This window comes from Spinacia oleracea, chromosome 6 (genome assembly GCF_020520425.1).
Source record: "Spinacia oleracea cultivar Varoflay chromosome 6, BTI_SOV_V1, whole genome shotgun sequence".
NCBI lineage: Eukaryota > Viridiplantae > Streptophyta > Magnoliopsida > Caryophyllales > Amaranthaceae > Spinacia > Spinacia oleracea.
This window is the reverse complement of record NC_079492.1, coordinates 19773071-19786756: the sequence shown is the minus strand read 5'-3', so window position 1 is coordinate 19786756 and position 13686 is coordinate 19773071. Positions and strand designations below refer to the sequence as shown.

The following is a 13686-nucleotide window of genomic DNA, read 5'->3' as shown; positions in this document are numbered from 1 at the left end:
AGTGGGGTATTATTTTAATATAGTTAGTGGGAGGTGGGTTAAGAGGTGGGGTTGGGGGAGAGTAGGGGTTGAATTTTTAATTATTTTTTGTATGGAGTAGGGGGTAGGTGGGTTAAGGGGTGGAGTGATAAATAATATAATATTGTTAGAATATTTCCAATTTTAGAAACATGTCAAGTATTAAGGGACGGCCCGATAAGGAAAACAGATCAAGTATTCCGGGACGGAGGGAGTATCTAAGGAGAGAAAATTAAACGATAGATAAATAGGAATGATGAGGAGAAGACATGGAGTTTTTTTTTAAAACAAATAAACTAAAGCGATGAAATTTGACGTCGTTATATCCACTTATTTTTCCTGAACTTATCTTATCTGAACTTATCTGAATTTAACTGAACTTATCTGAACTTATTAGAACTTATTTTAGTTATAAATTGTACTTGGCCAACCCTTATTTTTCCTGAACTTATCTTATATGAACTTATATGAACTTAACTTAACTTATTTTTCATGAAAGAAGTGGAAATAAGGTGAACAGAACAAGTCCTAAGTATAATGTTTTTTTCCTATTTTATATTGCATTTTTTTTAACAATTCCATGTAAGGTTTGAATAACTTTTTAAAAAAATAAAAAATTCTTACACGTGATTTGATTATATAAAGAAAAATTAAATAATTTTTTGTTATCCTAAATGGTTACTCAAATATTGGGCATTAAATTGTTAACATTGATAGCAAATATTCTTTTATTTTATTGATTTAATGTCATAACATGATGAATTGGAGTGGCGATTAAAACTTTACATCAATGAATTATAAGTAAGACCATGAATCCGATCACTGATACCAACATTTTTTTTTCTTTTGAGATAACAATATGTGTAACATGTGCACATCACATAGCACTATATAATTTGTCAAGTAATGATGACATGTGTAGATATATCATGCATTATCTTAGAGATTTAATAATATATATATAGATATAAATTAGGAAAATAAACTACAATAAAATGGTTTTTCCTAACAAAATAAAAAAAATAGTTAAAAAAACGAAAGATTATTATTACTGACGACTCCAACATTCTACTGCATATATAATTTATTTCATTTTCAAAGGAATAGTACACATAAGTTACAATAGTATTTCATAAAACAATGTAAATGGGCGACTGGAGAGGAAAACCCCGAACGAAAGCCCTGGTGCCAAGATATATAATACGTTCATGGACTAAACGGAGTTTTAATTGTTGCTATAAATAACGGAGAAGTGCCCGTAGCAGTAGAAACTTCTATGGTAACTCCATCTTTGTTGGTGTCATGTGTATATCCGCCTCTGTTCAACAAGTTATTATTTACTGTACTCCAATTTCTACTGAAACTCCCAACAGCACCTACATCACTGTAAGCCTACAAAATCACGCATCGAAAAGCTGTTAAGATCAAACCTTAAGACGCCCATTGGCAATGAGATAACACAAGAAGACAGAGCAAGAGAGGCAATGAGATTAATCCATGCTGAAGACAAGAACATAAGTGCTCTTCAACATGTATTGAATCTTAAGTCAAAATATGGTAATGGAGTTACAATACTATGTCTTGTGTATAATGGTACTGGTGATACTCTTAAACTTGTTGAGGAAAAGGATTGGTCTGGTTATATATATAATGAACAACCTCCCAGATCCTTTCAAAATGGTCAGTGACTTGCTTTCCTCCATGCCCACCCAACTTCTCAGGCTGTAGGCACTGAAGTTGCTCGTGTGTACCGCGGTAACAATGTTAAAGGAGAGGTTCGTGACTATATGATTGCTTGGTTTACCCCTTGGGGTCCTAACTTCCAAAACTCGGTCAGTATTTATAATTAATTAAGCCAACACTTTCAAAGAGTGTATGTATATTCAAGCGAATCTAGCAAGAACTTTATAAATTTTGATTATGCTTACACAAAAGTTATCAAATATGGTCTATCAGTGTGAAAACTTGTGTGGAGATGTTCACTTTTTGTTGTCTCTAAATTTGAACATGACCCTTTTTTAACCAAATATTGGCTTTGTTTCTCTTTACTTGCAAATTGCAAACAAGCTCTTTGATTTAATAGGTGTTTTGATAGTCTAATAGGAATACGCACAAGAGGGGGGTGAATTGTATTTGGAACTTGAGTGAGTTTCTTTTGAACTTTAAAGCAATTTAAGGAACTGAAAAATACAGAAACAAAAGTTACTCAATTTGAGGAAACTTCTTGACACTAATCAAGAAGAGAAAACCTCAAAACTCTTTTAAATTAAAATAATTCCTCAATTACAATAATATAACAACTTGAGTTCCTCTCTAACTCAAGTATCTCACAGTAATCAACTCTGATTACACTCTCTTCTGTTTCTCTCTTTCTCGACTTTAACTCAAAGCCTTTACAAGATTACTCAATCTTCTCTCACTCAGATTACAATTTGTTTTGAAGACTCTAGATAATAAGAAAGCTTTTCAGATATTTATGGAACTTAGGAACTCGAATTTTGCTAGGACACAAATCGTTTTTATAAACTCTTTTGAAAGCGTTTGATAGATAAGAAAGCTTGTAGGATATTTGTGTGTTTTTATCAGAAAACAAACGACCCTTTTTATAGAGATGATCCTTAGGGTTAGTTCCCTTCAAATCTCAACTGCCCACACTCCTACACTAGTTGGTCTCCACAGTTAAGTGAGACTCCATAGAGTGCTTTGTCTAACTTGTATATGTGGTTTGGAAATTCGGGATTTCAAAGCCAGGAGGTTATTCCACATATACATCTTCTTCTAGGAACCCATTTAAAAAAGCACACTTAACATCCATTTGATAAAGTTTAAAACCCATAAATGCAGCAAAGGCAATTAAAATTCTAATGGCTTCTAGTCTAGCAACAGGAGAAAAAGTTTCTTCGAGGTCAATACCTTCTTGTTGATTATAACCTTTAACAACCAACCTTGCCTTGTTCCTTATGATTGTTGCATGTTCATCTTTCTTGTTCCGGAACACCCATTTCAGTCCTATCACTTTTTGGTGTTTTGGTTTGGGTTCCATGTGCCATACCTTGTTTCTTTTGAATTCATTCAGCTCTTCTTGCATGGCAATTATCCAGTCAGCATCTTCCAAGGCCTCATTGTGGTTCCTTGGTTCAATCATGGAGAGGAACACATGAGTTGCACAGAAGTTCCTCAGTTGAGACCTCGTTTGAGTTCCTTTTCTAATATCACTCATAATGAGTTCTATTGGATGGGAACTCTGGTGCTTCCAAGGTTTGGGTTGGAATTGTGCAACTGGTGTTGTAGCAGCTCCCTCTGTTCCTTCTGTGGCCTCAGTTCCTTGTTGTATGCCATGGAGTTCCTCAGGTTCAGATGTTATTTCTGGTTCTTCTGAGACTGGATCTTCTGGTTGTTCCTCTTGAATTGGAACTTGTTGGTTCTGCTGGACTGTTCCTTTAGCTGTTTGTCTGGTTGGGTGGATCTCTTCATCATTATCTGGAACACGAGATAAACCAATTTCGAAACTTTCTTGTTCCTGTGCTGCATCAAATTTGTTAGACTCGTCAAAAATTATGTGTACACTTTCCTTTACACACATTGACCTTTTGTTATATACTCTGTAGGCTTTGCTATTTAAGACATATCCTAGGAACACTGCCTCATCGCTTCTTTCATCAAACTTCCCTAAGTTTCTTTTGCCGTTATTGTGGACAAAGCATTTACAACGAAAAGCTCTAAAGTAGGAGATGTTCGGTTTGATACCTTTTAGTAGTTCATAGGGAGTTTTGTTTAAGATTGCTCGGATCATAACTCTATTGACAATATAGCAAGCTGTGTTGACTGCCTCAGCCCAGAAGTTCCTGGGTAAGGAACTTGAGATTAACATGGTTCTAGCCATGTCTTCCAAGGTTCTGTTTTCCCTCTCTACAACTCCATTTTGTTGTGGAGTCCTAGGTGCTGAGAAATTGTGATCCATACCTTGTTCCTTGCAGTACTCGTCGAATTTGTAGTTCTCAAATTTTGTTCCATGATCAGATCTGATGTGAATCAACTGATGACCTGTGGTTTTCTGGATTTTCTTTGAAAATGCAACAAACTCATCAAAGGTTTCATCTTTGCTTGTTAGAAATATGACCCAAGTAAACCTAGAATAATCATCAACAATAACTAAAACATATTTTTTCCCACTTCTGCTTTGAATTCTCATTGGACCACACAAATCCATATGGATGAGTTCCAATGGTTTTGATGTGCTTACTAATTTCTTTGGCTTAAAGGAACTTCGGACATGCTTGCCTTTTGCACATGCATCACAAACTTTATCATTTAGAAACTTGATTGAGGGGAGTCCTCGAACCAGTTCCTTTGATCTTAGTTTGTCGAGCAATGAGAAACTAGCATGTCCAAACCTCCCGTGCCATAGGAGAGTGTCTTCTTCAATGGCACTAAGGCAGGTTAAGTTGTTCCTTGGAACCGTATTGAGATCCACAGAATATGTGTTCCCTTTACGAGTTCCTTCCAAAATAACCTTCCCAGTGTTATTGCTGATAATTTGACAGTTTTCAGAAGTAAAACTTACAGAGTTCCCTTAGTCGCAAAATTGAGAAATACTTAGTAGACTGTGCATTAAACCCTCGACTAAAAATACATTTTCAGTGGCATGGGAACTTGACCTTCCAACTTTTCCAATTCCAACAATTTCTCCTTTCATGTTGTCTCCAAAGGTCACAGTTCCCCCATTGTAGGCTTCTAGTGAGAGGAATTTAGATTTGTCTCCTGTCATGTGTTTAGAACACCCGCTGTCGAGGTACCACGAGCTGTTCCCCTTCACTGGAACCTGAAAAGAAATTAAAGGTTAGTTACAGGAACTCGGGTTTCCTCGAGTTCCTTTTCAACTATAATTTCTGACTTCTTTACCCATTTTTGCTTCACATAATTTATATTTCTTTGATCTAGTTCCTTCATCTTGGAACATTCAGTACTTACATGACTTCCACTTCCACATGAGAAACAGACTTTCACACTTGGGAGTTCCACATACTTTTTCTTATGATTAGTTTTATGGTAAAAACCTAGACCTTCAGTTCTCTTAGATTGAGCATTTTCAATCCACTTGGGTGGAACTTTAGGTGGTTGTTTCTGTGCCCTGGCTATGGCTAGTTCCCTTTCTAGTTTTTCTTTCTATTCCTTTGTGGTGACCAGATCTTTGTTTAATCTTTCTAAGTCGACATTGAAAACTCCCATGTTAATCTCTAAGGATTTTGTTGGGTCTAAACTTAGATTAAACATTTTATATTGGCTGAGTTCCACTTGTAAAAGAATATTTTCATTTCTGATTTTCTCGAATGACTCATTAATGGTGGTATTCCTATCTAGCAATTCGAAGAACCTACCTTGAACATCAGATCTAACATTGTTAAGATAATTCATGTGGTCTTTACTGAGTTCCATTGCTTTATCACTCTGTGCTTTTAGCATACTTAGTTTCTTGTAGTCATCTAGAGTTTCTAGCAACAATTTAATAAGTTTTGACTTTGAGAGACACTGAAGCGTGGAGGAACTTACTTCATCTGATGGAACTTGTTCAGTTCCATCTGTTCTTGCCATGAGGCAGAGATTTGCAGTTTCTTCATTTGGTTGTTCCTCATCATCTTTTGAATCAGTTGCTTCGCCCCATGCAGCTATCATAGCCTTTTTAAAGTTAGGCTTGTTGAAGGTGGACTTATTGTAGCGTTCCTTGACCTGTTCCTTTCCTTTTCCTTTGCCTTTGTCGTTTTCCCACTGAGGGCACTCACGAATTTGATGATCAGTTTCTCCACATTTGAAGCAACCTTGTTCAGTTTTGGAACTGACAGTTTTCCTTGCAAAGTTCCTTCCTTTCTGGTTGCCTGGTTTGAAGTTCCTGTAGAGCTTTCTCATCCTTCTGACCAGCATAGCAGCCTCTTCTTCATCTGGTCCAGACTCATCGAGTTCCTCAGCTTTTAGAGCAAGTCCTCGGTTTCTGGAGCTCTCAGGAACAGCAGCTCCAAGGTGCAGTTCATGTGTCATCAAGGAACCAGCAAGTTGTTCAATGTTGAATTTTGTAAAATCCTTGTTCTCAAACAGTGTTGTGACCTTTGTTCTCCAACGATCATCTTGTGGCATACTCCTTAGTATTTTGCTTACCTGTTCATCTGTGGGAATGATTCTACCAAGTAAATCGAGTAAACATCTCTTGAATTGTTTCTTTTGGAAGCATTTCAAATCTCTCATATTTAGACATTAACAGATCAATTTTGGAACGTTTAACTTCATTAGTTCCTTCGTGGGTTACTTGTAGTAATTCCCAAATCTGTTTTGCGTTCTTGCACCCCATGACCCTATTGTGTTCATGGGGTCCAAGTCCACAATGCAAGATTTTAACTGCCATAGCATTCATCTCATATTTATCAAAGTCTTCTTTAGAGAATTCAGACATTGGTTTAGGAACTACCTCGTTTTCTGCATTGGTCTTTGTTACCTCAAAGTCTCCAACTTCAATCACACGCCAAACTTGGTAATTTTCTGCTTTGATGAATATCTCCATTTTGTTCTTCCAGTATGAGTAGAACTTGTCATTGAACATAGGTGGCCTTTGCGTGGAGTAGCCTTCTTCCAGTTTCTCTTGTGAATTCATACTATCATGAACTAGACTCAAATAGGGTTTCCTGTGTTTTTAGTGAGTACTGGCTCTGATACCAATTGATAGTCTAATAGGAACACGCACAATAGGGGGGGGGGTGAATTGTATTTGGAACTTGAGTGAGTTTCTTTTAAACTTTAAAGCAATTTAAGGAACTGAAAAATACAGAAACAAAAGTTACTCAATTTGAGGAAACTTCTTGACACTAATCAAGAAGAGAAAACCTCAAAACTCTTTCATTTTAAAATAATTCCTCAATTACAATAATATAACAACTTGAGTTCCTCTCTAACTCAAGTATCTCACAGTAATCAACTCTGATTACACTCTCTTCTGTTTCTCTCTTTCTCGACTTTAACTCAAAGCCTTTACAAGATTACTCAATCTTCTCTCACTCAGATTACAATTTGTTTTGAAGACTCTAGATAATAAGAAAGCTTTTCAGATATTTATGGAACTTAGGAACTCGAATTTTGCTAGGACACAAATCGTTTTTATAAACTCTTTTGAAAGCGTTTGATAGATAAGAAAGCTTGTAGGATATTTGTGTGTTTTTATCAGAAAACAAACGACCCTTTTTATAGAGATGATCCTTAGGGTTAGTTCCCTTCAAATCTCAACTGCCCACACTCCTACACTACTTGGTCTCCACAATCCATAACTTGTGGATCAAGGGAATAAGACCACTTCCCTTTAAACTGCTTTAGAGAAAATCGTGGTTTTGGACTTTGTCAGCCACTAAAAGATTTGTGAAAATATTTAGTAAACTAAAATCAGATTCTAAGAGAAGTTTTAGGAGTAGTAAAACTGTTTTGATTTTAAAGATAAAATCAGGTTTTATTTAAAGAAATAAAACGATAATTTATTTATGTAATTTTCCTTAAAACTTGCTGCTAAATAATTTGATAAAATCTTAATAAATATTTAATTAAGTATCCTATAGTTCCATAACGTATCTTATAACTATTATTATTTTACACAAAATCTAAGAGTATTTAACTACCTAGCTTCGTGTTTATCCTTTTACTGGAGCTACAACTCAGCAGCTGCAATGGTTCCTACTTTGGAACATGTGAGTTCCTCTAAAGGGACAGGGGAACTCATCATATGGAAACTTCACTCTTGTGTGCATCGTTGTTCCTCTGATACGTGTCAGCTTGTTGTTCCTAGCTTTGCGCATTCCACCTTAGGAACATCAGCAGCCATCTCTAGTTCCTCTCAAGAACTTGAACACTTTACTTGTAGACACAACAGAAACATAATCAGGAAGTTTGCTATTTGTCATCAACCAAAATTAGGGTCAACATGTTTATTTTGTGAAACTTAAATGCAGGCATATACTGAAGTCCGTGGAAAGGATCATTTTCCCCAATATTGGTCTCATATAAAGGGGTTGCGAGGAAGGGCTGAGAAAATCACAGTGGATGAAACAGACAAAAATTGCACATCAGCTGTAGGTATTGGTGGCGTTACTTCTCCGGAATTCATTTCGATACTTAAGCACAGATTTAGCCCAGAGCCATGAGTTACAATCATCATGCCATCGATTCAAATAATTGTATTTGTTGGATTATCAGTATTGTCGTTACATTTTCCCTACTCTTCAATTCAATGTTTCTTAATGTTTAGGCTCCCAATTGATATTCAATTGGGCCACTAAGTCCAAAGCCCAATGGCTCTAAACAACAGCATCAAACCTTACCACTATGGCTATTCAGCCATCCATTAAGGCCCAAGGCCCAATAGCAATAAATGACCTATGGGCATTTATTATGCAAACACTATAAATAGGCCACCAAGGCTCACACCTCAAGGTACGTCCAATTTTATCGCCTTAAGACTACTCTTCTAGAGAACTTCTCTCTAGAATCCGAGCATCGTTCTTACTTAGGCATCGGAGGGGCTTTCCTCGGAAACACCCCCGAGGCTAGTGACTTTGCTCTTGTGCAGGTGAATTCGGACTCGACCCATCCAAGCAAGCAAGATCTTCAACACATACGAAAGGGCCTTCATTCGAAGCCCATTGTTTCCATCTTTACAACACCGGAACAATTTGGCGCCGTCTGTGGGGATCAACACTTCAAAGCCTTTGAAAGACATTAACCACCTCTTCCTGCAAAATGGTTAATGATGTTATCAACAACAATGATGACGAGATGATAGTGCGGTCAGATTCGGAATCTGACGAAGAGGAGCACCCTCAATCGGTAGCGAGGTCACAGCCAAGCAGAGCTACGACCGCCACAAACGCAGGACCTCCGATTCCAACTAGGGAAGAGCTGACTGCGGCCATGACCATCATGCAAAACTTCCTCTTCAACGAGAAGCAGCAAGGATTGGCAAAAGACCGCAGAGAAGAGAGGAGGACCAAGCGAAGGCTGAACGAGCCACCCAGTGTAGAAGTGTCCAGACCCGAACGAGAGCTCCTTCCCTTGACAGGAACACACTTGACGTCGAGATGGATGGAAAGCACGTGGGACACCCAAAAAAGGGCACAACAACAACCAGATTGGTTTGCAAGACCATCGCCTACTCCAATAGCTCTCCAAAGCGAATCAACTACTCATAACACTCGGATCCGAAGTTCGGTGCTCAGCAGGTTGAGGCCCTCGGTCCACTCAAGGTTAAGACCCTCGATCCATACGAGACTCGGGGTAGGCGAATCAAGCAGATCTGGCGAACGACCCGAGGTCAGTAGCCGAGAAAGAAGAAGAGACAGGAGGCATGATCGAACCCCTAGCCCCCATCGTACGCCCGAACGTTCTAATCACAGAACCTCGGCGAACGAAGGCATCAGGGCTAGACTCGGGAAAAGAATCATGACTCCCACGTCATCCCCTTTCTCGGACGAGCTGATCATGGAAGAAATACCGAAGGTAAGACTGCCAGCACACCTGACATATAGCGGAATCACAGATCCGAGGGATCATGTCATCTCCTACGAGCAGCAAATATTCTTGAGTCCCTACTCCGAAGCATGTTGGTGTAAATATTTCCCAACCACGCTAACCGGAGTGGCGGGAGAGTGGTTTAGATCGCTGCCGAAGGGATCGATCAAGAGCTGGAAAAAGCTGAAAAAGAGATTCTGCACACAGTTCGTAAGCAACAATCGCCCCGAGCGAACCACAGCAGAACTGACCTCAATCCAACAAGAAAGAGACGAAAGTCTAAGAGAGATCATGGCCAGATTCATGAAGGAATCAACAAACATACCAAACTTGCAGCCAGACGTGGCCATCTTCGCCTTGAAGCACGCGCTCCAGGAAGGGAAATTCCGTGACAAGCTCTCGATGAAAAACCCCTCCAAAATAGCCGACGTGCTCCAAATGGCTGATGCGTTCATCAGAACCGAAGAGTTCAACAAAGCCGCTGCAAGGTTGAAGGGATCGTCGGATCCGAGAGACACAAAAAATGCCCAGAGCAAGCCCGAGGGCGGCTCAAGGAAAGGGAAGGAGAAAGTAGGAGTTAGAGAGATGAGCCCGAAGAAAGACGGGAGAAGGGGTGAACTTTAACCCAAATACACTAACTACACTCCACTAACTCTGCCCCGAAAAGAAATCTTTAGCCTCAACAGAAATGATGAAAAGTGGAAACTACCTGGGAAGCTCAAGTCCAACCCAGCTCGGAGAAACAAGAACAAATGGTGCGAGTTTCATGATGACTTCGGTCACCACACCGAAGAATGCAACTCGCTGAAAGACAACATTGAGGACCTCGTTCGCCGAGGTTACCTGAAACAATACTTGTTAGACCGAAGCGAGGAAAAAGAAAAGGCCGCAAGTGGCAAACAACACGAGCAACCCCAGAAAAGGGTCTACGAAGCAACAGGGCACAAGAAGAATGACATCCTAGTGGTGTTCGGGGGACAGAAGTCTGGCCAGGCCAGCAAGAAACACCTAAGAGCTCTCACCCATCGAGTCAACTTCAGCGCAGTGGGAGACAACCAACCACACCCCCCGAACATGACCTTCACTGCCGATGATTGCTTCGGAGTCCAGTACAAACATGACGATCCTCTAGTCATTTCCATGGACCTCAATAACCACAACGTACACCGAGTGTTGGTCGACGGAGGAGGTGCCGTCAACATCATCTTCAGAAACTGCTTCGAGCAACTGATCCTCGAAGAGTCAGAGGAAGCATTGACGAAAGTCAGTTACCCCCTGATCGGATTCAACGGATCCGCAGCTATCCCTCGAGGAAAGATCACCCTGCCAGTCACAGTGGGCGAAGGCCAAGCAGCAAAAACCCTTCGGGACGAATTTTTGGTGATGGACTGCGACTCCGTATACAACGTAATCATGGGAAGAACCATGATTCACAAGATGCAGGCAGTCCCCTCCACATACCGTCAGCTGATGATACACGTCTCGGACGCAGGATTCGCCGAACGAATTAGAGGTGATCAAGAGGTTGCAAGAAGAACCTGCCACACCGCCGTCCGAAAGCCCAAATTAGGAGACGGTTCGGAGGCGGAGAAAGATGCTCCAGGAGAGGAGAGCGAGGCAAAAAGGAGAAAAGCAGGCACGAGCAGCTTATCTCCCGCAGAGGTCGATGCCCGCCCCGAAACCCTATCTCCCGAACCAGATCAGGAAATGGAGGATATCTTCCTCGAAGAAGGTTCAGACAGGAGCATCCGAATAGGCAAGGGCCTAAGCTCGGGGCTCCGAATCGATTTGATCCAACTGCTCAGGGATCACAAAGACATTTTCGCATGGTCAGCAACAGATATGTCAGGGATAAATCCGAAGCTGATTTGTCACAAGCTGGACGTCAACGCTGAAGCTCGGCCAATCAAACAAAAGAAGAGGAATTACTCCTCGGAGAAAAACAGAGCCATCGCCGAAGAGGTGAAAAAGTTGCAGGAAGCCGGATTCATCGAGCCATGCATGTACCCAAAATGGTTGGCCAACGTGGTGATGGTCAAGAAAGCGAACGGCTCTTGGCGAATGTGCGTGGATTTCACAGATCTGAACCGAGCCTGCCCCAAAGACTGCTATCCCCTGCCAAGGATAGATCACTTGGTTGACTCCACCAGCGGCCATGCACTGCTCAGCTTCATGGATGCCTTTTCAGGCTACCATCAAGTGTTCATGCACCCCGACGACAGGGCAAAGACAGCATTCATCACGAGCGCAGGAGTGTTCAACTACAAAATGATGCCCTTCGGCTTGAAAAATGCCGGCGCTACCTACCAGAGGCTAGTTGATCACGTCTTCGCCGACCAGAAAGGGAGGAACGTCGAGGTCTATGTGGATGACTCCATCGTAAAAAGTATTAAGGAGGAAGACCATGTCAAAGACTTGGCAGAGACCTTCGGTAATCTGAGGAAATACAGCATGAAGCTGAACCCAAAAAAATGTGTCTTCGGGGTGAAGTCAGGGAAGTTCCTCGGATTCATGGTGAGCGAAAGAGGAATCGATGCGAACCCGGACAAAGTCCAAGCAGCGTTAGATTTACCCGAGCCGAGGACCAAGAGAGACGTGCAGAGGCTAACCGGCAGGTTAGCCGCACTAACAAGGTTCATATCAAAAGCCTCGGACAAGGGAGCCCCTTTCTTCAAAGCACTAAAACCAATGAGCCTCCCCGGGGGAGAAGCAGAACCAGTCAAGAAAAAGGGGGTCCCGAGGAAGGTGGATCCCGAACTGATATGGGAGCAGGAGCAAAAAGAGGCTTTTCAGCAACTCAGAGCCCACCTAGCTCAACTGCCGAAACTGGCCAGACCAAAGGAGGGGGAAACCCTGTACCTATATGTCGCAGTCAGCCCTGGAACCGTCAGCGCAGTGCTTCTTCGGGAGGAAGAGAAGAAGCAACAACCAATCTACTTCACCAGCCGAACACTCACAGGGGCCGAAACTCGGTACCCGCTCATCGAGAAAGTTGCATATGCAGTGGTGGTAGCTGCACGAAAACTGAGGCCATACTTCGACTCCCACCAGATCACAGTACTAACCCACCAACCACTCGAGAAAGTACTCGACAAAATAGAGAGGTCAGGAAGATTGGCTGCCTGGGCCTTCGAACTATCAGAGTTCGGCATCAAATATCAGCCGAGGACCGCCATCAAAGCACAGGCGTTGGCAGACTTCTTGGCCGAGTGCTCATACCAGGAAATGCTGGATGATATGAAAAGCATGTTAGGTTATGATACATATGACAATTCATAAATCATGCGGAAAAACCATTTAGCCAGGAATACATATTATTTACACATAATCATATAGCATAGTTTAGATGCATACTCTTTGTTGCGTGCCTTCCCTAGCTGCGCCCGAACCGAACAAGAACAAGTCTTTAGGACTCCAAGTGTCGTCCCTCCGTAGATAGTCCACAGCACGTCCGGATACGCCTTAAGATTGACCAACTAGAATCGCCCTTAAGGTACTAATAATTTCGGCACTTTTTAGGCAAGGTATGTGACTGAATTTTTCTCTCAAAAACTCACTTTGAATACTTGAATAATCTGTGTAAATATGTGACCCTAGGCACCTATTTATAGAGTTATGGAAAAGGTTTTGGAATCCTATTAGGATACTAATTTATTTAATTATAATCCTACTAGGACTCTAATTAAATAATCATTATCTAATAGTTTTAGGATTTAATCATATTTCGAATCCCGATTGCTTTAGGATTCCCGCACAAGCATTGCATGAGCACCGTACACCCGCGCAAGCCTTGCGGCCCACGCTAGGCGCACATCGCTCGGCCCACTGCTGTGCTCTCGCGCGCGCGCCCCAGGCCTTGGCTGGGCCTGGCCTTGCGCTGGGCCTGGTCGAGGCTTGGCATGCGATGGTGCGTGTTGGCTCGCTGGGCGATGGCCTGGCTTCGTGCTGGGCCTTCGTCTAGCGGGCCTCGTCCGATGCTAATTCGTACGATACGCTTCCGATTAAATTCCCGATTTCGGAATTCATTTCCGATACGAACAATATTTAATATTTCCGATTCCGGAATCAATTTCCGTTTCGAACAAATATTTAATATTTCCGTTTCCAGAATTATTTTCCGATTCCGATAATATT

The 13686-nt window shown here is 41.4% G+C and overlaps 1 pseudogene; it reads left to right on the top strand.

Annotated features, from left to right (window-relative positions):
• Positions 1-1385: 1385 nt before the first annotated feature.
• On the top strand, positions 1386-8189 carry LOC110778434 (23 kDa jasmonate-induced protein-like; annotated as a pseudogene).
• Positions 8190-13686: the final 5497 nt, after the last annotated feature.